Raw genomic sequence first — 14,974 nt, forward strand, 5'->3', positions numbered from 1 at the left:
CCTATTTTGTTATTGTTTCTGTTAGGACGCTAGACACTGGTAGTACTTAGACACTTAATATTGGTTTTTACTTGTACAGTTTAAATCAAAGACTCTTAATTTGTAAGGCAATTGGGGCATCAGCAATTCATATTAATTTAAATTAATTTAAACAATGGTATTACAGAGTCAGTGTGATTTAAAAGACTGAGAAAACAACTTTTTTTCTTAATAGTTTTCTATAGAGAATATTGATGATAATTGGAACCAAACATTTCCTGACACCAAAGTTTTATACTTATTATTCCCTTTGGAATTTGTTTGTAGCCAGGAACAAACAGATATGGTCACTTTAATTTTTTTTCTGTTCCAAAGCTGAAAGTCATCTTTTGGCAGTAGGGCCCATTAGGCAGATGACTAGCACCTTCACTACATTTTTGTGATAACATAGCAGGACCCAGGATATTAAAGGGAGACGAGGCAGAGAAGCTGAAGAGGCATGATACATGGGTGATTCTCCCAGCAGACTTCTGGGAAAATAAGACAAAAGTAATAGAAAGAAGGGGTCAGGATATCAAAGTAATTTCCTGGGTTTTATCAGTGTCTTGAGGAATACAATTCCAATAGCTCTTGTAAGCAAGAGAGAAAAATCTCCGTTTAATTTATGTCCATATCAGTCCTTGTGCACAGGTAATCCTTTCTGCTTAAAGTTTTTGTGAGTTTCTTTGAAATAGTCTTAGTCCTTCTGAACTCTCTGCTTCATATAAAATACAAGTGCAAGACCTGTGTTTATTTGTACGATAGGATATACAGGATTGTCTTTGCTTAAGGATGATTTTATCTGTATATCTCTATATGCAGTAGCAAAGAAAATAATGTGTAGAAGGAAAAAAAAATGAGGAAGATCTGTATCATTCTACTGATTTTGCAGCTCCAGATGGTAGAATACTGCAAATGACGTGAACTCAGATGAAGAATCTCGAAAGGAAGCATTTCCTTACCAGGTATGCCTTTATATCATACCACAGAGGTAGATGTGATGCATACCAAGAACAAGGGTATGGGCCACCAAAATTGGAGTCGCAAGTAGATATTGTCTGTAGTTTTCTCAGGTGTCCTCACAGTTTACTAGGAAGTCAGCAGGTAACTAGAAGCAGACAGGCATTTTCTTGGCCCCCCCCCCCCTCAAATTATGGTACTCCAGTGTCTCTTCTGTTTGATGGTTCCTACAAGGGGAAAGAGGAGAGTGGAAACGTGGCATCTCTGGATGCTGCATCTAGGATAAGGTTTAGTATATTCCTGGGCACTATTGAAATACAAGATGTTTGTAGTTTTTGAGAGAAGTATGGGATGGGGAAGCTGATTTGTATGTTATGCGTATAATTTAAAGATAAATGATGCTTCTGCCCCAGTGGAAAAGATGTTAGAAATTTCAAAGTTGCATATTTACTTGAGCTTCCATCCTTCACTATGAACTCAACTAGATGAAGTCAACATATCTAACACTATAGATATGCTGCTAAGCAGCAACCAGTGCCAGAATAGAGTTTGCTAGCAACTAATGAATAGCAAGAAAAGATAAAAATCTGAGGCTGTGCTAATGGTCCTCAAATAGTCTTGTGTGAAACAGAAATGCTTTAAGTAAGAATCTTGAACTTTGAGATTTGCAGTTTATTAACTGTACAGTATTGGGAAATTCTAGAGCATTTGTGGAAAATAATATAGCTGTTCCATAACCAACCTTTTAAAAAATTGTAACACTGGATTGTTCTCATTTAAGATACTCAAGATTTTATATCCACACTTTTGCATTTTATATTTTGAATTTTCAATTCAACAAAACCACGTAAAATCAAAACAGCTGAGTATTTGAAATGCTATGCATATCGAAATGAAACTGAGGTTGTATTACTTTTGCCTCCTTACTTCATAACATTGATTATTTAGTGCCTTCCTAGCTGCCTGAGGCAGTCTCCAACTGTTTGTACGGTACCTGACAAGACTGTGACCCACAAACTTAAGCTTCCTGCTTCACACCAGTTCCACTATCAACAGCAAAGTTTCCATATTTTCACTGCTAGGCAATCTTTCACAATGTGGAACACCTATCCTCTCCCCATCATGATGTCATCTTCAAAGACGTTTCAATTACTGAAAGTTCAGATGAGTTCAGAAACCTCTGAAGGTGAAGGAGATTCCTAGTACTGATAGGTCACCAAGACAGTGAAAGAGACCAGGGCTTATGAAACAATGCACTGAAGCACAGATGTGCAGTGATATTTGAAAATCATGAATTAACTTTTTAAAAAGTGTACACAGTGTTTAAAACAAAAAAAATCTAAAGTCTCTCACTCATAGACTTTCTCTTGAAATGCATTACAATTTTGCCTGTTACAGCATTCACTTCCAAAACTCTCTAACTGCTTCACACTCACTCTAAATGTGAGTGCCAGATGGCACTTGCCCTCAGGCAAAACATACCTTCCATGTCTTGACACTTCTTTTGTTTTAACATGCTTTTTTTGAGAGAATGGTGCCTTTGCAGAAGCTGAAGCAGAGAAGATGTTAATGCGTTTTTCAAAGTTCCTCAGATCCTGTAGTTTAACCTTTGCTTTCCACTGCCTTTACTGAGTGCCACATTGGGTAGACAGATGATGAATGTGTTCATTTCATGGCAATCCTTTTCACTGTTCGTTCACATCTCATTAGTAAGGTGGGAAAGGCAGTGAACTTTATTTGTTAGTGTAGTTCAAATAATTATCAACCCACTCTGATGCCAAGAATAAATGAAACAATGCAAAAGGAACTCTCATAGTCTGACAGTAACCGTAGAAATCATGTTTGATATGTTCCGTTTTGTTCATTATGCAATTAAGACCATACAGGATAGCAAATCAAAACTGATTTGAAACAGAATTTGATATTCTCCACTCATATAACTAATTCATTAGTACTACATGGTTCTGAAAACTGCAGTATCTTCCTATCAACCCTCCAGCCTTACACAGTAAGTCTTACAGCTTATCTTCTTGTCTACCTAGACTTCAGCAAGGATTTCAACACGGTCTCCCATAACATCCTCCTAGGCAAGCTCAGGAATTGTGGGCTGGACGAGTGGTCAGTGAGGTGGATTGAGAACTGGCTGAATGACAGAACTCAGAGGGTTGTCATCAGTGGCGCTGAGTCTAGTTGGAGGTCGGTAACTAGTGGTGTTACCCAGGGGTCAGTACTGGGCCCAGCCTTGTTTAACTTCTTCATCAATGACCTGGATGAAGAGTTAGAATGTACCCTCAGCAAGTTTGCTGATGACACCAAACTGGGAGGAGTGGTAGATACACCAGAAGGCTGTGCTGCCATTCAGCGTGACCTGGACAGGCTGGAAAGTTGGGCAGAGAGCAACCTGATGAGGTTCAACACGGGCAAATGCAGGGTCCTGCACCTGGGGAGGAACAACCCCATGCACCAGTACAGGCTTGGGGTGGACCTGCTGGAGAGCAGCTCTGTGGAGAGGGACCTGGGTGTCCTGGTGGACGACAGGTTAACCATGAGCCAGCAGTGTGCCCTGGCTGCCAAGAAGGCCAGTGGTATCCTGGGGTGCATTAGGAGGAGTGTGGCCAGCAGGACGAGGGAGGTTCTCCTTCCCCTCTCCACTGCCCTAGTGAGGCCTCATCTGGAGTACTCTGTCCAGTTCTGGGCTCCCCACCTCAAGAAAGATGAGGAGCTACTGGAGAGAGTCCAGCGGAGGGCTACAAGGATGGTGAGGGGACTGGAACATCTCTCCTACAAGGAGAGGCTGAGGGAGCTGGGCTTGTTCAGCCTGAAGAAGAGAAGTCTGCGAGGGGACCTAATAAATGCTTATAAATATCTGAAGGGTGGGTGTCAGGAGGATGGGGCCAAGCTCTTTTCAGTGGTGCCCAGCGACAGGACAAGGGGCAATGGGCACAAACTGAAGCATAGGAAGTTCCGTCTGAACATGAGGAAGAACTTCTTCCCTCTGAGGGTGACGGAGCACTGGAACAGGCTGCCCAGGGAGGTTGTGGAGTCTCCTTCTCTGGAGATATTCAAGACCCGCCTGGACAAGGTCCTGTGCAGCCTGCTGTAGGTGACCCTGCTTCGGCAGGAGGGTTGGACTACAGAGGTCCCTTCCAACCCCTACCATTCTGTGATTCTGTGATTCTGTCTGTGATTCAGGTTGAGAGTCTCAGCTGCAATTGCTCTTTTGTTGTCTGCAGTGTCTGGTTCTAAGGCAGTCCCTGTTCACTATCACATTTGCAGTCAGTGCCATCATGTTTTTCCCTCCCTAGACATCTGATCCAAAACCTGTTAAAATCAGTGGAAGGGCTGTAATCCGCTTCAGTGGGCTTTCATCCTCCATAGCGAGTCACTCCTGTCACTATGGGTTTTTCACCAAGTTGTGTAAGCACTGCTGTTACTAATACAAAGAAATTCCTTGGAAACAAATCAGAGAAATGTCTGTGATCAAATACTACAAAACCCTTATCTGACAAGTTGGTACTGAGTATTCTCAATCAAAGAACTATTTTCACTCTGCAGACCTGCCAGGTTAGCAGATGGGTAAATGAAAGCAGTGAGTTAGCTTAATATTTGTACAATAGTTTATGTCAATTTAAAGCCACATTATTGGTGGCCTTTGCTCAAGTGCAGCGAACAGATAAAGAATTTTGCAGGATAGCAATTACTTCTTTCTTATATTATCTGGTGCTTTTTTGAGTTCCAGCAAGCCACAATGAAAGACATTATTAAAATAAAGCTCAATCACAAGAAAGTATTGGATTGTCTTGCCCTGTTCTATTTAAAAGCTAGATGCAGGGCCCTAGGGACCTTGCAAGACAAAGCTCACAAAGGTGAGTTTAGTTCTTGGTTTTTTTCTGGACTAAATTTGATTGGCAATTTGGACAACACGTCTTTGTATTTTGGAGTGTTTAGGACTTTTTTGAAATACTTGAAAATGTATGATTTTTAACTGTACTACTGTCTTTACAACCCTAAAGGTCACATCTATTATGTTCTGCAGTCAAAGCAGCTCTGCAGGGAATCTTGTCTCTGACATATGCCGTATTATGCAGAATTTCATCCATCTAATTGCACATCATGTACAGTGACTTTTTAAAGAGTATTTTTAGGCCCTGAGACTGCTACTAACCTTTAAAAAGTGCTCAATCCATTTGTTGTGCCACCTCCTATCACCTGTTTAATTTTTGTCTTGTAAAAGTGTTAATTTCAAAAGACAACTCGACTGATTTCTTTGTGTATAAGCACAGAAAAATTTGCACCATCCATATTCAGGTGAAAGCATCTCCACTCTAAATAATCATGTTGTTATGGTTCATACAAGGCACATCTATGGCTTAATTACAATGCCATCTTTTACATGAAGTTCAAAGCTTTTACCCCTTTTGTGTAGTATTTCCTTAAAAGATTCTTTTGCATGGCCTCCATGGGTACTTGTACCCTTGTACTGCTAAATATTAACTTGTAGGACCATGTTTTGCATGGGTATTCAAACTATCATATTGATTTTGTCTCTGTGTAAAAAGTGCTGATATACACAGTTAGTTCTGAAGGAACCTTCACTGGGATTAAAAGGAGTACATAGTAGATATCGAATTTCAATGGCAGCTGAGTTCTTCACTCACAGAATTATCTGAAAAGTCTCTGCCAGTATCTTTCCTGTAGTTCTGAGAAATTTAGGAATTAAACTTCAACATGTGACAAGGTATTTATTACTGCAATTTATACTTTTAGGAAAATTAAAGGTGCATATATATATTATTTGTATAAAATATTCACAGAGTTGATAACATACTATACAGTCAAAATTGACTCCCTTTTTGCTCAGCTTCTGCAAAACTAAAATTGCTGTACATTTCAAACATTGAATTATTCCTCTTTATACTTGAGGTTACTGATCAAGTCAGATTCCTTAGCGTAATACTTGCCTATCAAAAATTGTGGACTCCTCCAAATTCATGAAGCCAAACAAAGTTTACATGGAATATGATTGCAACAATTTTGATCCCAGACACAATATGAAGACTTTGTATTTAAAACAAAGGAAAAATAGTTTTGAATGTATCATTTGTTACCTGCATCCCAAGCAGACCAACATAAATATCTACAGGCATGTGTGAGAATTAGTCTCAGAAGCTTGCACAGTAAGAATGTTTCATCTACATTAATTATTCCTTACCTTTGTGCATGATAATCAATAGAACCAGATTTGTGGGGGTTTTATTCCATCATGGGTAGACGGAAGTTTTTTTAGTGCAAGTTTAGCAGAAGCAGAAAAACTTTAAACTGCACTTTGCTTTTGTTATTATTAATCCCTAAAACACTTGCCCTCCATACAATGAAACAAAAAAAAATTTAAGGTCCCTTGTGCTAATGCTTGTTTTGACAGAGGTGCAAGTTGCAAAAAAAAATGCATGTAATTCAGTGTGGGACTCTATGTATTAATGTAATTTCACAGACTATAAATTACAAACTACAGTACTCTGCCCGACAGCTTCAGTGACTAAGACCCTATGGAGAAAATGTTAAGAATTCTTTTACCTAAAAAATGTCATGTAACTAGGATTGAATAGCACAAACCATAATTTGAAATGTATGAAAACTCTCTAGTATGTACAATAATTCATGCAGTAAGTTCTTCCTAACACCATTTAGGATTTCCCAGTGTTATCTGATTTGTAAAGAGAAGTCCAGGTATGTACAGCAATTTTAGTTTTGCAGAAGTGGAGCATTTGCCATATTGCTTCCTGCAGACATGGACTATACATGGTTCATAGGCTGAAATGTGTACTGTTCAGAAATGTGAAGATGATGAATGTTTTTTATGTGCTGTTCATGCTCAATTTAAGATGAGTTTATCCAGACTGGAATGAATTTAAGTTCATGATTACATTTTAGAATGACTAAAAAGAAAGATCTTTCCTCTTTAAAGCCCTCCATAAAGGAATAACTACAAGGTTGAAGGGTGACATGGTATGGATAATAAATATCCCCGTATGTGTAACTACTGAACATCTTTAAAGGCATACAGAAAAATCCACATTAAAAGTCAAGACTCCCTCGATTCCCCCAATTGCTGCATTTGGTAATGAGATGTCAGAAGTTCTAACCCATCCTAAGTACTAAAGAACAAGTCTTTTCCTTCCACTTCCAATAAAACAGTAATAGAAAATTCTTTCTTTAAGCTCACCTTGCTGCCTAACTTCTACAGGTTTTTTCACCATCTTTCAGTAGCACCATAATGATGTGTGCTGTATCACAAACACTGAGTTGTTCTTTTTCTTAAGACCAATCTAAATAGTACATTTGTCTCTTATCAGGCCCATACAATACAGTGTGATCACTACCTTGCAGCAAGGTAAGGTATGCAGGAACACTATCTGACCTACAGTAGCACAGAAACTGTAAAAAAGACTTTGTCACCACAGAAATATCTTGGTACTCCACAGTGTTGTGAAGATAGCTATGAAAGATATATTTTGTGGTGTACAATCTGATTGTGAGTGATATTACTCTTGCACCTACTCCTGAGTTCAATGGGTGCTATTCATGTGTGTTTTGTTAAAGTGGTATTTAATATTCAAATAATCAAGATAACAGTGTCCAGAGGTATTTCTGTTCCAGACAGCTGATATTTTCTACTTTAGGATTGATTTGTTTTTTTCTGCAAAGCAATTTAATTGTTAAAAACATCTTTTATTCCCATATTAAAACTTTATAATTCTTCCAAAAATCTTGAACAACTCCACAGCTTCTACACTGCAGGAGCACCTCTGTATTTTTTTTCTTTTTTTCACAAATAAAAGTCCAATAGTATTTCAGATGTATCTACTTCTGGAAAATAATTGATTGAAAAGATTAATAGCTGTTTATTGGCTTGCTGTTTCTTAAGAAACATTATACTACACTTTTACATTGCAGGAGTGAATAAATGATGGCAAATTCCTCAAGGCATTACCAAACTGTGTGAATTTGTGTATCTGATCAAATATTTATTAGCTGCAGTCTCTTCCTACACTGATTTTTCTTTTCATTTATTGCTCTAGGCCTTACTGTGCAACACTAAGGTGATACTCATGGGCATGTGCCCCCAAAAGAAAGGCAATCATTATGAAATATCCAACTTCAAAACCACAGGCTGCCTGCATTTTAATTTTTGTTATGTGTTTTTTTTCCTTTAAGTAAACTGCCACACATTTTAATTATCTTATCTAGTTCATTTACTTGACCTATATTAAAATTAAACAGAAAACAAATTTCATTATCTAAGCTGATAATAGATATTAATTTCTATTGAACGATGTCCTAAGCTTTTTATGCTTGTATTTAAGCTCTTCTCATTGCTGTATAATTCTACAGAAAGTGAATTGTTCTTATTTTTCATTCAGTGTTTAATGTCTCAGTAGAGGTCTGCTCCAAGGGCTGGAGCACCTCTCCTACAAGGAAAGGCTGAGAGAGTTGGGGCTGTTCAGCCTGGAGAAGAGAAGGCTGCAGGGAGACCTTCTAGCAGCCTTCCAGTACATGAAGGGGCCTATAGTAAAGATCATAGAATCATAGAATCATAGAAAGTTTGGGGTTGGAAGGAACCCCTAGAGGTCATCTAGTCCAACCCCCCCGCAGTGAGCAGGGACACCGCTAACTAGATCAGGTTGCTCAGAGCCCTGTCCAACCTGGTCCTGATTGTTTCCAGGGATGGGGCCTCCACTACCTCTCTGAGCAACCTGTTCCAGTGTTTCACCACCTTCATTGTAAAGAATTTCTTCCTTATATCCAGCCTAAACCTACCCTGTTTTAGTTTAAAACCATTACCCCTCGTCCTGTCACTGCTGTCTCTACTAAAAAGATTGTCCCCATCTTTCCTATAGGCTCCCTTTAAGTCCTGAAAGGCTGCAATCAGGTCTCCCCGCAGCCTTCTCTTCTGCAGGCTGAACAAGCCCAACTCTCTCAGCCTGTCCTCATAGGAGAGGTGCTCCAGCCCTCGGATCATTTTTGTAGCCCTCCTTTGGACCCGCTCCAACAGTTCCATGTCCTTCTTGTGCTGAGGGCTCCAGAGCTGAACGCAGTACTCAGGTGAGGTCTCACCAGAGCAGAGTAGAGGGGCAGAATCACCTCTCTCGACCTGCTGGCCGTGCTTGTCTTGATGCAGCCCAGGACACCGTTGGCCCTCTGGGCTGCCAGCGCACATTGCCGGCTAATGTCCAGATGGGGAAAATATTTTCAACAGGACTTGATGCGACAAGACAAGGAGCAATGGCTTTGAACTGAGAGAGGGTAGATGTAGACTAGATATGAGGAAGAAATTTTTTACTATAAGGGTGGTGAAACACTGGAACAGGTTGCCCAGAAGCTAGTGGAGGCCCCATCCCTGGAAACATTCAAGGCCAGAGTGGATGGGGCTCTGAGGAACCTGGTCTGGTTTAACATGTCCCTGCTCACTGCAGGGGGGTAGGTCTACGTGACCTCTAAAGGTGCCTTTCACCCAAAAGCATTCTACGGTTCTATACTATTTTCCTATTCTGTAAACATGTTAGATGTGCAACAGATTCATTGCACTGAACTAGTCTGAAACTTCGGAACCAGTAAATGTACCAGTAAGGCTTGTGGGAGACTGATAGTTGAATAACAATGAACTGTCAATGAAACAGAAGGAAATGTGTGCAAATTTTGCAACCACTCTCATTTTCAACACTGAGCCACCATTAAGTCTTCTGTGTGCGATGCCTCGTTTCAATGCAGTTAACTCAGAGGAGGCAATCTGTGCTGCAGACCCACACCGTGGCACTGTATTACAGGAGCACTAAGGAATGGTGCATCTCCTGTTTTCTCCCATGATCCTCCAGTGCCTTTGAGTAAAGTAGATCTTCCTGGTGGTGGCAGAGATAGCCTAATGATAACCCTTCCTTCTACAATGTTCATTTCAGAGTTTTTTTTACCCTGTCATATTGGGCAGATTCATAGGATAGAGAATTATCTTAAGGGCTGTGATGAAATATGCTTTGCAACAGGATTTTGCTTCTCTGAGCACCACAGAGCAAGTTGTCAGGATCCCTCTCATCATTTGAACATCTGTGTGTCTTTTAAAATAGATTGAAAGAAAAAAAATGCATGTTTTACTTAGGAAAATATCACATCCTTGGGTTTTCTGTATTTCTGTAGAGGCATAAAAAGCTTTGGAGGAACTTGGTTTCAATAGTTTCTCCATAGGAAATGATATGTAGATAGAGAAAACCAGAGGCACTATACTCTGATTCCATTCTTTTTAACTTCCCTCATTACCTCAGAGGATGTAGGCCAAAACAGGCAATGGAGACACTGTGTAAATAATACTCTTTATAACATCCCATGATCTCTAAAGCGGTGAGATCTTCAGAACTAAGCTAAATTGACATACTGCTGTAGAATGCAAACAAATGCACACAGGCAAAATAATTCTGAATTACGGCTTACAAGAATTCACATTTCACGAAGAACAACAGGGAGAAACTCTCAGGAGAGTGGAAAGTCGCAGACTTGTGAGATCTATGTATTTATTTAGATTCACACAAATAGATGAAGAGGTGCCTATACTGAGCCCGAGGCATCCTTGACAATTATGAAAAAGCATAAGCATCATGAGGGATGAAGCACCCTGCAGCAGTCTCTGCCATCCACAGCACTGTGTATTAGACCTTAAAGGAACAGGAAATGAAGAGAAATCACGTTCCCTTTCTCCCCAAGCACCCTTCTGAAGAGGAACTTAGGTGCAGGACCATATGATGCATATAATATTGCTGTTTGGTTATTTCATTGCTGAGATTTTCTTTGCACAAGATAGATAGATAGATATTTCCTGTGTGCGTATATATGGTCTTCTATGAAATATGCACACATAATGGTTTCCATTTCATTTGTTCTGTGGTAGTGAACAAGAAATTCCCAGGAAGTAATCAGTGGCTAATACCTTGTTACAGATTCATATGCAGTGTTTGACCTGATATGCTGTCTTTTAGTGTTTTTTCTCCATACAATCAATCAAACATGCATATGGACAATTGATACAGCTAGAAGAAATTAACATCAGTCCCAAGATTCCTAAATGTTACACCAAAGATAAAGAGCTCTAACCTACAATATTAAACCAGTTTGGAGAAATCTAAATTTTAAAATTGAAATTCTTAATAAATTCTTATGTTGTTCTATTGCCTTGGCCCTGGACACTAATGTAAATGGGGCAGCATTTAGGTATAAGTGGCACTATGTTTCAGATTCTGAATTATTTAGGCCTGCAAAACCATTGAAATCAGCAAATTTTTGTCCACAACACTAGCTAACTGCCTAAAGTGGTGGTGGTTTTTTTAAGTCAGGAAGCTGGTTGATCATATCTTTAAGTAACTTCATTAGGAGATTCACTAGGAGAATACTTCTCTCCTACCAGTTAGCAGCAGCTCAGATTTCACACAGAGCAGAATATTCTGTCATTCTCTCCTGGGGAGTGCTTCTGTATGCTGACCCTTTTTGCTTGTTCGCTCTTTCCTTCCATAGTCTGAGAAAAGGCATCAGGGAACCATGTGACATTTAATGTGACTGCATGAAGTTGACTCAGAGAAATGTGTCTTTTTGTCTATTCAATTCTAAAGGCAGTCAGGTTTGGGTTCTGATGTGCACTTGGAGCAAGGTAACTACTGCACACATGCTGTGAAGGTGTCTGTTAAGATGAAGATTATGCCTTTTCCATCTGAATACCTATCTGTGTTTGAAAACTACGTAGAATGAGATTCAAGTTTTTGAAAATTATTATCACCTGTTTAGTTAAAGCAGCCAAGCAGAGAGTTTTGTAACTAATATTAGGACTGAAGCATTTAGTATGAATTAAATGTCTGAGTTTGAAAGCATCACATGAAACAATATAGAGTAAAGGTTAAAAAAACAAAAGGCCTGTGCAATAAACTAGGAGCTGACCGATAGCACTGAAACCAGTAAACACTGAGGAATTTGGGTTTTTGCAGCAAGACTAGAAGGCTTGTGTTGCAGTAGAGCCACAGCACAGATGAATTTTTGGCGGGTAACCTTCACTCTGAGAACAGAAAGACGGCAAGATAGTTACAGCCCGTTGCATAAGCACTTCCCCCTTGTTATCCGAACAGGAAGACAGACTGTACCCATACAGATACCCAAAACAAGGAAACGGTAACTGTGGACCATAATCTGGCCTCAGAATGATAGAGGTTGACGTAAGCAACATTCCAAGGCAAAAGACTATGCTGTAATTGTTTGACTTTGCAAAAGGGTTAAAAAGCCAGTCCAAAACCCAGTTCATTGTCAGCAATGAAGAGAAGCCTAGGAGGTGTAGCAAGGTCTTGATACCAGCCATCACTTGTCCTCCATGCTCATACAAGGGGTCTTCACCAGACCAGCGATACACACATCTTTCTGCTTTCAAGTATGGAAATAGAAGAATGTGAGTGAGCGAAATCCAAGAGAATAAGTGTGAATGAGCAGAATCCCTTTTGCTTAAATATCACCTTCCTCTTCCATAAGGTTTTATGCTGAGTTTTGTTACATTAAATTCCTAAAAAAGCAGGCACTTGCTGTTTCCATAGCCCTGTTTGTATTTTATGAAGCATGCTATACTTTTGTGTGCACAAAGGAAACTAAGCCAAATTTGATTCCAATGTCCTTATTTTCTTTTTTTCTCTAGAGATGCCAATGTGCTTTGCTTTTCATACAGAGATCGAGAGATGACAATTAAATGACTTTCTCCACCTGTTTACGTATGATACCTTGTCTCTGGGCAGATTACTTAAGGATGTATGGGAAGATTTTTAAAGGTAGAAATGGCAATTAGCTATCTGACTCAATGGAGAAAATGACAACAACTTCATTAAAGAAATTGATAAACACAATCTTGGTTTTCCACAAGGAAAATGCAAATAAATTTATTTTGGTTTTACTTTCTAGTGTGAGCATGTGTTTCTAATGAATGCAATGCTGTAACTGCTGTAAAAATGTTTTCACATTGAAAGCTTACCTTTGTTTATACAATTGTAATCATAGAAGAAGCCTAAACATGATGAGGGGAAGAGTAGAATTTGTGATTGTAAATGCTTTGGTTGAAGTGGGGAAATGCAAAGAGGCACGAACACTCTTATCTCAGCATTGTCTACCACATTCATTTAAGAGCATGATGATAGCATTTGTCACTATTTTGAGACTTAAATCTCATCTTACATATGCTGTTAACCTTTCTGAATGAAAACACCAAGGACTATGTTATACAAATGGTAAAAGTAATGTCACATTTTATACAGAGCTGGGTTTAGATTATTTATGAACGTTATAGTTAATCTGAAACAATTTATTTAATCCCATTTGCACTTTCATTGGGGAGCATTTTTTGGAGCAAAACAATAATAAATTCCACTTTATTTGCTGCAGGTGGGCTTTTCGCCTGGAAGGGAAGAAAAAAGATGCTGGAAGGAGAGAAGAGAGTTCACGTATGTTTTTTTCCCTGATCACTTTTAACTAAATCAAAGAAGATTAAATAGGAAGTTGAGATGCTGGATGAAAACTCTGGCCACTTGCTCTTCCAAAACAGGGGACTACAGGTAATATGGAAATTACAGGACTAACAATTTGCTTTCCATCCATCTCCCACTGGTTTAACAGAATCTCCCACTGGTTTAACAGTTTTCTTATCATTCCTGGAAGCATTCCTAGAAGAAACCAGCTCCAAGAAAACAGGATTGATCTGTACCTTCTGAATTGTTCTGGCAGCAGAGAAGAAATGGAGAGCTGAACTAACAGGTCGTATCCTTGGCTGACCAAAGTTTTGCGAAGCGTTGTTGGAGATATAACTGTTCTGGCAATCCTCAGCTGGTGGTGAGATTAGGGAATAATTTTCAGGCAGCTTTGTGCTAGAGGTTGGTCTAGTCAAAGATCAGGAGAGTGGGATGACTGAGATTACTCAGGGTCTTTTCCTATATAGAGTTTAGACAGACCCAGGATCCTTGCCCCAGATCCTTCATGGGCACCCACACCAGGTCTGTGGACTTTCGATAATGAGTCTGGGCTGACAAAGCACTGTCAAAGTAGATGGGATAATTCAGTAACTTTTGTTTTCTGTAAGAGAGCTGAACATTACAGGAATAAGTGGCTAGAATTCTTGGAGCAAGAGGCACAACAAGTTTTGAATACAGACTGAGTTGTCCGAGTATTACAGATTCTATAATAAGTATAATACTATAGCAGAAATCACGTTTGTTCAGAGAATGTGCAGAAAGCCCAAGTGTGAGGTAATGTATTAGCCAGCTTTTGTTCCCATCATTTTCTTCTCTAGAATATGATGTCCTGTTGTGGTTTGGGTTTTGTTGCTGTTTTTGTAGTTTCTGGTTTTTTGGTTTCTGGGTGGGATGGTTTTTGGGGGGCAAGAGGAGGGATGTCACTGAGGGGTTCTGATGGTTTCTATTCAATTGTATTTTATTTCAGTTCTGTAAAGCAGCATTCCACATTGGGGTTTCTGGTGGTCAGTTGAAAGCTTCTTTCTTGGCAATGTGTAGATGAGTAATTTTGGATGAGCTACACAACATAATGCAAGGCTGTGTAGATGTATCTGTGCTTGTTCTGAACCAGTAATAATAGGTGGTAGAAGTCCCTTAAAATATAATTTATATTCCAGGAAGAAGGCACAATTATAATATACTGTCCCCAGCTAAGCTAAGTGCACAGAGTGAAGTGGCACACAATCGTGATTATGCTGTTTTTAAAACACATGCTAGTATGTGTATACTTAAGTATACTCTAAATGCAGTAACATAGTTCACTGAGCCTGAGTCTCTACTGCCGGGCATAGTCTAAAATCACAGATGCCCTGTGGAATATTAAAACTTGTCTTTTGATGGTGTGTCACACTGACTTTGCAGAGAAGTAAAATATTCTTAAATCTTGCAGGACAATAGAGATATGGTCCCAGTTTATTCATTCATGG

At 39.3% G+C, this 14,974-nt stretch overlaps 1 long non-coding RNA gene across 1 annotated transcript; it reads left to right on the top strand.

The window, feature by feature from the left end:
* Positions 1-926: 926 nt before the first annotated feature.
* Positions 927-13,581, top strand: LOC142361617 (uncharacterized). The gene is made up of 3 exons (XR_012764261.1): positions 927-983; positions 12,689-12,818; positions 13,426-13,581. It is a non-coding gene; the product is annotated as an uncharacterized LOC142361617 (long non-coding RNA).
* The last annotated feature ends 1,393 nt before the right edge of the window (positions 13,582-14,974 follow it).

This window comes from Opisthocomus hoazin, chromosome 6 (genome assembly GCF_030867145.1).
Source record: "Opisthocomus hoazin isolate bOpiHoa1 chromosome 6, bOpiHoa1.hap1, whole genome shotgun sequence".
Lineage (NCBI taxonomy): Eukaryota > Metazoa > Chordata > Aves > Opisthocomiformes > Opisthocomidae > Opisthocomus > Opisthocomus hoazin.